This window comes from Dermacentor albipictus, chromosome 2 (assembly GCF_038994185.2).
Source record: "Dermacentor albipictus isolate Rhodes 1998 colony chromosome 2, USDA_Dalb.pri_finalv2, whole genome shotgun sequence".
NCBI lineage: Eukaryota > Metazoa > Arthropoda > Arachnida > Ixodida > Ixodidae > Dermacentor > Dermacentor albipictus.
Genome location: NC_091822.1, coordinates 115,436,969 through 115,446,301, shown reverse-complemented (window position 1 = coordinate 115,446,301; position 9,333 = coordinate 115,436,969). Strand labels below are relative to the sequence as shown.

The 9,333-nt window shown below is 44.4% G+C and overlaps 1 long non-coding RNA gene across 1 annotated transcript; it reads left to right on the top strand.

Moving 5' to 3' along the window:
- The first annotated feature begins 3,997 nt into the window (after positions 1-3,997).
- Positions 3,998-7,767, top strand: LOC135910923 (uncharacterized). The gene is made up of 4 exons (XR_010567163.2): positions 3,998-4,103; positions 5,663-5,879; positions 7,079-7,343; positions 7,645-7,767. It is a non-coding gene; the product is annotated as an uncharacterized lncRNA (long non-coding RNA).
- The last annotated feature ends 1,566 nt before the right edge of the window (positions 7,768-9,333 follow it).

The following is a 9,333-nucleotide window of genomic DNA, read 5'->3' as shown; positions in this document are numbered from 1 at the left end:
CGTATTACCAAAATTGCAAAGCAGACGTGCCGTTACTTCAATCTGCTTAATAAACTGAGTCAATAAATACACACAGTAACAGCAGGAACAAGTGCACTGATCCATACTTCCTTCTTGACTGATGTCAGCTTGTGGCGAATAGCCATAGCGTGTTCTTTATAACAAGTTAACTTCTTAATTAATTTCTTTGCAGCTCATATTACAATTTAGGAATTGCAGCCAGTGAATTTGTAAGGCGTATCTACTTGGACTAAATTTACAGATTGACAGCAGTTTGAAGATTTGTGCCATCAAACGCGCCGTAAAAATCCTGTGTAGTTCCCCTTACTGATTCAACAAATAGCTTTTATACGCAGTGAAGCACAGAAGTAAAAGGAACGCCCATGTATTTCGTCCCACACCTTGGGAAATATCATCTCGACAATGGTGTTCGTTTTAACGGGATACCGCTGGCAAGCTCCCCAGGCGAAATTCGTAAATAACAATACGTATCGTAAAGTACTTATTTAGAGGCTAAGCGATAATTTATTTTATATATATATATATATATATATATCTATATCTATATATATATATATATATATATATATATATAGATGTGTGTGTGTGTGTGTTTGTGTGTGTGAGTGTGTGTGTGTGTGTGTGTGTGTGTGTGTGTGTGTGTGTGTGTAGTTCGTAATGCACGGCCATAGAGCAAAGAGTGCAAAGAGCTAGCCGGGATATTTCGTGACCCCTCTGCAGGTCGAGCCTCCCACGTATCGTTTGCATCGCCCGCCAGAGGCAAAACGTACTCAAACAACAAAAACCTGTACTTGCGCGGCAGGTTCCCGCGTGACCTTGACCTCCCCAGGCTCCTGCGCCGGATCGCATGCATATTCTCGTAGCGGCACGCCGATGATTGTACATCTCTTGGTAAATTTGTTTTCAGTTATCCCTCTAAAATAAAGCCAAATTGCTGCACAAGAACGAAATTGCGTACTTCTTTGTTGTTTAAACAGAGAACGCTGAGTCAAAATTTTATAAGCAGCGTAAGCGTGTGCCGAATCGAATTACGCGGACATCACGCCCAAAATCAAGGAGAACAAAAAAAAAACGCGAGTTGGCACTGAGGCTTGCCGTGTTTCAAGACTCGCTAATAAGAATACAGTTGGCGACAGCGTTTTCGCTAGCCAAAATCCGATCTAAGCACATGGAAGGCGAACATTTTGCGTTTAACTTGTGTTGCGAATATTAATTACTGGAATATTGTGTAGACTGTATGTCTGAGCAAATTTTGGTTGTCTTCGCTGTTTATGCACTACCAACACCTACATCAAGAATACGAAACCCTCCAAACCATTACTCTTGCTTGAAAAAGTAAAGCGTATCACGAGCTGAGCTGATTATCAATTCCTTTATTCGGTTACTTTTGCTATAGGTGCATACCGCGAGCAATCCTAGAGCTTGTCGCCAACTTTTTATGCTAGAGTAATAGTTCCTATGCATATTTATGATTTACGATACGGATTTCATGGTGGCGAGTACCCACAATGTTCCTACTTTTGTAAAAACATTTGAGTGCCATTATACTATGTGGCAGACTGGTGCAAGCAAAACTCGGGATCCGCGGCTCTTCGTTGTTGTAACCCCTCGGCTTCGCACCCCCTCAAGGCGAGGTGGGCACGTCGACGACGGGGCCTTTCTCGAGTGCGTTCCCGGCGCCGTTCAAGAAACGCCGCCTGTGCTTCGGCCTAACTCAAGGCGTGCGGCCCGCTCCCGCTGCCGTTCTTTCAACGCAGCCTGCTCTTCGGCAGTATGAACCAAACGCGGCCTCCCCGCGTGGCTGCCGGGCTTGAAACGGCTGGCGCTGGGCTAGAGAACACGCGATCACACCCCTTGCCTCCTCCGGAGAGAGGGGACGCCTGCATGTGATCGGCTCGTGCCCTGCGCTGCGTCTACTTCCTAATGCATTTAAAATCCCGCTTTAAAGGGCGCGTATGATGAACCGACAGTGGATGAATCGATTAGCATGGTGGCCTCGCAACCCGACTAGCACATTTTACTTTCGCGCGGCTTGAATTTTTTTCGTGGGACAAAAACAACGCTGTTGCCGACACGAGTGAGGCAATACAAGCTTCGCTTGAAAAGAACAGTTCTGTTAAGAACCCTTCTGTTAAGCTTCCACTGAGAATCGGTGAAATTGGCCTGCGCACAGCCTGGAATCACGCTTATCATGATCCTTTGTGTTTCTTTAATTCTTTAGTATTTATTTTCAACTGTCACGATCTTATAGAAGATCTTATCCGGGTTCTAAAAATATGAGCACACAGAAATTATAGAATATGAATTGGTAGAACTGCATACAATTCAGCACCAGTAATTATTAATAAGTTTAAATAAAAACAATATATCAGAAAAAATATTACGCGAAAATAAAGCAGGGGAAGTAGACGAAAGAACGATAAGAAAGAAACAAAGCTAATAATTAAAAAGCACACCATCTCGACCAAGCACTTTTTTTTTCACTCAACAAACGTTCATAAAATCAACAACAAATACTGGTTTTCTATTCTGTCCATCAGCTTGTTCACCTCAACTACAGGTCTTGGAAAATGCGAATCTCTAAATCAGACAATACGTGTAGTAAATGGAGTTATAGCTAATGAGTGTCCCGCGTAAATGAGTGCCTATTTGAATTCAGCATCATTTATTCCCTACGCCATTCGTTGTTGCAACATTATAATGTTGCATTTTTTTTATTGTGGTTCTTGTGCTTCAGTCTGATACTTTTTTGAGCGCCACGGTATATTATTTAGTCGTATGAAGCACGTACTAACCACAATTCTCACACTAAGTCTTTTTGAACAGGCGACTTTCACTAGCATTTATACATTGCATGTAACCTATTGTCTTATTTACAGTAATAAATATTACGGCCAATGAAACGCGCTTGGTGGAAAAAACCGTGAGTGAAAGTATTTTCAAACATCTAAGTTGTTTACTCTGGAAAAACCAGCTGACGTGCGCAAATTCCTTCTATGCCTAAGTATGCACCGGGATCTGTTCTACGCTGTTGTCCCTTCGCAAACTTCTTCTGTCATTTGCCACTGTACTAATTACCCTGTAACATAATATATTACAAGTAACATATGACGTGTAAGTCGCATGTAAGGCGGCTGTAACATATTAGACAGTTTTAGTACGGCGTACGTTGCGCACGTAACAGCATTGTGTACGCATGATCGCTACGTCCTGAAAGTGCCCATGTGTAGAACACAACAGGAACGGTGCGTGATGCGTACGCGGCCGCTGCGTACGCACGCATCCGATTCTTGCGTACTCCTCTCGTGGTTCTCGTTTGCTCGGGAGAGGACGAGACAAAAGAGTTTCGCAAAATGGTGGCCTCGAAGGCGACGAACAGAAGGTTGTACTTTTGAATGGCCTACGATTTGGATTTGTTGCGTGAAGTTAACGCACCGAAGCCATTCCCGGATCCTGCACTGTGGGAATCCATAGCTAAAAAAACTGGCTGTGGCTTAGCTAAGGTTAAGCCCAGGATGCGAAGCATACTAGCCGTTATTTTAACGCGACAGCATTAAGGAGCTCGTGTCGCAGAAAAGCCGCTGTCGTCGGCGTCGGCTCAGGCGTGCGGCTCTTGCTCAGGCGCACATTTCGTTGTCGCGTCGAACGCTGCGTTGCTCGACGCTCACCGCGTCCGATGCGGGGCGCGTAGTCGCTGCGCCGTAGCAAAGCCACCTAGAAACAGTCTCTGTAGCACGCCGCAACCTTCGCTTCTCATTCCAACGAGCAGCTCTGTCTCCAGGAGGCATCTCACCTCGTGAGTGTCTATCAGAGGCAAGCGCAGCTGCTTATATACCGCCGCGACGCCGCGAGCGACGGCGCGAGTTGGAGCCCCGTTTCTCCTCTGTCGTGACGTCACGGCGTGACGTGGTATTGTGGCGACACCGCCGCGCCTGAGGAGCTGGGTTGAGCTCTAGTAATATGCTTCGCATAAAAAATATGAACTTTGCTTTTAAGGAAGTGTTCGGTGTACGCTGTTCGCGCGAGAGGCTCGACCTCCTGTTGGCGCACTTCGTCGCAAATGACCGTTCCAGCCTCAGAAGGCGAGTACTCACTTTTTGTATTTCTGAATATGACTCCTGTATTGCATCCGTATTTTATCCGGAACCCGGCACCAGGTAAATATTGCATCCGTATTAAAAGTAGGCTCTCTTAAAGGAATAAATATAGTTCGACGTTGCGTGAACGCGCTCACTCGTTAGATTCTGTAGGTGAGATCAACAGCGTCTATAGTTCAGCCGATGGTTCGCCCTACTGGCGGACGCGGCCAACGCGTTCCGGCGCGCCCGGCGTCTAACAACGCTTGCCCGTTTACGTACGTACACGTTTCGCAGTGCTAAAAGCCCTGACGTGACACGTGCTCCTACGTTTTGCAATGAGCTTGTGTGCTGCGTGCGTATCATCATGGCGCAGTACTAAAACTGTATGTAATTTCAATTGCACCTTGAACCGTAATGATTACGAGCTTGCCGGGCAAGAAGACAAAACACGGATACCATCCATCACGCGACCTACGAGATTGGCGCTAACGCGGAATATACAATCTTCGAGATAGGCCCAGTTCTGATTACGTCATCGCCATCACCACGATCGCCCACAGATGATTTTTTTTTCATTACGCCATGTCATGGATCGCACCCATTCACTATTATACTGTCTCCGGGATGATTGCATTATTTCGTTCGTTGAAAACCCGGATGAGCAGATAGGCCAGACACTGGGGAGGAAAGCATGAGAAACTTCTATTTAAAAAAATAAATTGGGCACTTCACGGGGGGTATTTGCTGCAATGAGGATAATAAGTTGCCCTTTGCGCTTTACTACGTAATTTGGTTGTGAACAAGGCTGATCATCGGCACACGTGAAACGGCACCAAGCTGGCCATATAGTCCGATTCCTTATGTGCGTGCTGTACTGTGTTGCCCTATTCGACGAAATAGTAGCAGTTGCGACAGCAGCCACCACCACGGTCATGAATGCATGGGAGGCTTTGCGAAGAACGCTATGCTTTAAAAAATAGAATTCAGTATACAACTGCTATACCGTGGTGGCTGGTGCAATGGCCTTACAACGACCTTGTATGCATATAATTTGCGCTGCATTGATTTCTTTTCATGAGAAAGTGGCACTCGTTAAAGGTCGTAATCTTCTGTGCTACACCTGTGTTCGATATTTCTTCAGGCGGGATGAGGTATAATATGTCCGTCAGTGAATTTATGAACTAAATATTTCTGCAAGCAACATTTACGCTGCACATAGGACTCCCTAACTCCACACTTCGAAATTGTGCTGCATAAATTTTGAAACACCTTTGTTGGAGATTTGTGCAAATTCATCATTCACGTCATTACCACTCAGAAGGAATAAATGCGCATTTCTCTTATCCCTCTAATGGAGCAGTTGTCTGGCATCATCCCGTCCAAACACGCGAAGTGCGGTTCCAGCTAAACCAGTTTAACGCACCCGAGGTTTCCTCCGGAGCCATGTTGTGATTTTTAGTTATCGTCTGGTGTCGCGTAGGTTGATCACCTTTCGCTTTCCAAGGTCAGAGGCCGCTGACTCGTATGCGCATTAAGTGTCTTATCTTTCTTCGTTTGTGCAGAGATGTCTGCGAGAGTAGAGACCATACGTCACCAGATATTCACGTCCAAACAAAACTGAACCAAACCTGTCAGGATGGGCTGAGCTGGCCGAAAGCTCATAACCTCCTCACCATGTCCCTCTGCGCAACCGACTGCCATGCGCATATATAAGACGTTCCGTCGGTTCAGTGAGCATGTTTCACTGCTTGAAGACGTGAACGCTATCCACCAACGATGGTGAGTCTGCATTCACCCCGATTCTCTCTTGTCATTCTTATTGACATTGACAAATATCGAAAAATCACTTTTGTAATACACAGACTCAATCAAAGATAAAAACATCATTATGTCTATATAAGAGGCGCTTCGTTGTTCACAACTCACAACCATGTCTTCCTTCGCTAGCTTTAGGAAGGTTTTTCTTTATAACAAGGACTTGGAGGAATTCCTGGAAAGAACAAGCGTTCAGTGTGATTTACACAAAGGCATTCAGCTGGCCAACTCCAAAAGTATCGACTAGAGTTCATTGAAAACTAGCATCACTTGATTATTTCTCAATATTATTATCCGAATTAAATTTGAATAATCAAATCCGCATGTGCAAAAGCAAATACTGAGTGCTAACCGAACGTGCTATTCAAACGCAATGTGAGCTTCGTCCTAATTATAAAATTATCTTTGGATGCTAAAGGTATTTCTCGCAAGAAGTGTGGTAGATGTATATAAGGCAACTAATTATTATACTTGCATGAATACCTTATGCAACTTTGTTACTGAAGCGATATAATCATGGTTTATGCGAAAAATTGGTCGATTTCGCATCGTCAGTCGATAGGCGCACAGAATCATTTATGCTCTCACTATAGGCAGTTTTCCCTACAAGTAATGATACATTCTTGTAAATAATATGGGAATATACCCTTTCGAATTCAAGTAGGCTCTCCAAGAAAATACTGCACTTCGGTGAAAATATTATATTCAGTGACAACTAGATATGCGCGGTAGCCTTGTGTGTATGCCAGTTCATATGGCATTAATCCGAGATATGCTGTAACACAATGACTACGTGACGATTTTAATGAATAATTACTGCGTACGTCTATCTGCGTACAATATCTATATATTGAAAAAAGCGCATTTTTCTCTCGCGGTCTAAAAGTGCAAAATTAAGGAATCTTGCATATTTCTCGAGTTCGTGTAGTAATGGGCGGTTCGCACGTTAACTTGAATACGTGAGTAGAGATGCATAGAAATTTTGATTCTTTGACCGACCCATAATTAGTTCACTCGATTTCCAGTCTTCGGATATTGTCGAGCAAGTCCAGGCATAATCTTGTTTCGGCGACTTCTAGGTGACTACCACAGTTGTTTTTCCCTTGGCCAGTTGCCAGTTGCAGCCTGTATTTTGAACACGCGCCATTTCTGAACCTACTCAGATCCGTGCGTGCGTTCTCCTCATCCTGGCCACTGGTGCCTGCGCCGGCTACGTGGGCTATCCCTATGGCTACTCCTTCGGTGCTCCAACCATACCGGCCTACACGGCTCCGGTGAGCACCATCGGACAAGTTGGAACCATCCCGACGTACGGCTACAATTACGGATATGGTGTCCCTGCTTATGGGTATGGTTATAGCCCCTATGGTCTCACCTATGGATACGTCCTCGGGGGTTTCGGCTATCCTACAATCTACGGTAAAAAATGTGAGTAAAGATAACATTTCATCAAGTAGCTGTGTGACGCTGCTAGGCGATCTTTTTATCATGTTTCTGCATTTTTTCTATTCAGGCTGATACTAGGTTTTTGTCGTAAGGTTAAAATCTCTCTCTTTCTCTCTCTCTCTCTCTCTCTCTCTCTCTCTCTCTCTCTCTATATATATATATATATATATATATATATATATATATATATATATATTCATTTATTTATTTATTTATATTCTTCAGTATGGAATCAGTATGGAACCTTAAAGGCGCACTGCTCATTTTTTGTCCATTTTCGCAGAGATCTCACGACTTTCCACCTGGCCCGCACCACTTCAGAGATTTCATGGCACGAAAGAAGGAAACAAAGCCGATGTCACCGTCATGACAAATTCACAACACAATGCACAATAAAGACTCCAACAGCATCGTTACTGCGTGCTTTCAAATACTTTATTACCCATGTTCGGGCTCGTCATCATGCACAGCTGACACCAGTGTAATCACAGGCAGGCAACTTCAATGTCTGTACTTTGCATCCGTTAGGATTGTGTACGAATTATTCTGCCTTGCTAGGGAGCTACTGCACCGCGGAGTGTATTATCACTAAGGAATAACTCAAACGTTAAAATCTATCACTTTCACATAAGTATACAGCTTACACTAGGATTATATATACTATCCTGGTGCTGCTTCCCGAATGGCAAGAAGCAGGCATGCAGGTGGAAGAATGAAACTTTTACAGAGGCAGGCATTTTCGGATTTCGATTGTAGGCGACGTTCTTTTCCGGAAAGTCGGGGTAATACTCTTAAAATATGAAGGGGCATTATAGACTTTTGGTTGAGCGTGCGCGAGGACGGGACAAGGAAGTAAACGAACACCCAATAGTTAATATGCACCTATGAGCCCAGCTAAAAGCCCTTCTTGAGAGAATTATAGACCTAACTTCTGTGAAATGACGCGTCGTACATGATGTAACGTAGACGCTTGTCTGACAGTTACCAATAGTCTTTCGTTTCGATCATAGGTCGGCAAAGCCACTCATGAGTTGGCTAACTGAGACTACTACCTCATACACAGGCTTAGCCGTGAGTTTAAATCTGACTGAGCCCGGCTAAGCACAAGTTCGGTGAGGCTACGCGCTTCTGCGAAGTCCCGTCTTTGAGGACCAAATCCTGGTCGTCCAACGCGCCCACGATCGGGCCGGCAGACTAGATCTGTCAGTCCCGCCGTGCGATTAGCGGGGTGCGCGTTTTATCACGCTTTTCTGGACCAAATAAAAGTTTATTCACTCACTCGCTCACTCACTCCGTCCAAGGGGCCCCTAAGCGATCATATATTTTATAAGTCAGTCTGAGGGAGTTCCATGTATTTAGGCTACCTATGGTTTCGATTGATGATGCGAGCTTGCGAAAACAAAATATATTCGAAATACCCGAACTCGGGGGCAGATTTGGACTACTTGGGGTACTGGGTAACACTGACAGTGGAGATGTGTAACTGTGCTGCTTCCCAAATGCAACCATGCAGAGAGGGTATTACACCTTCTTTTCTTTCGATTTCGAGTGAATACGTACTAGTACAGGAGGCCGGTACATAAATTTGTATGGCATATTAGCTTTTCACAATACATAGCACAAAAGCACAATAATTATTAGAGTAATAATTCAAAAAAAGTATGTGGTAACGACAAAAGAACAAGATGCATTCGAGGTACCAGACAGATTGAATCAGCGAGTACATGCGAGCATTGTAAGGATGGCGAAGCACATTTCTCTATGCACAATACAGGCTACAGCAAACATTGAGCCCATGCAACAGCAATGAGTAATAAAAATATCTTAATAGCAGACCAGTGCAGACATGCGGCATCTCAGCTAGAAGGGTTGTGTTTTTACAATGTGCTTGCGCAGAATGATCCCGTTAGCATCAGAACATAGAACCACAGAACGGTATACCCTGACTCCACCATAGAAGCGATTCGGCGTG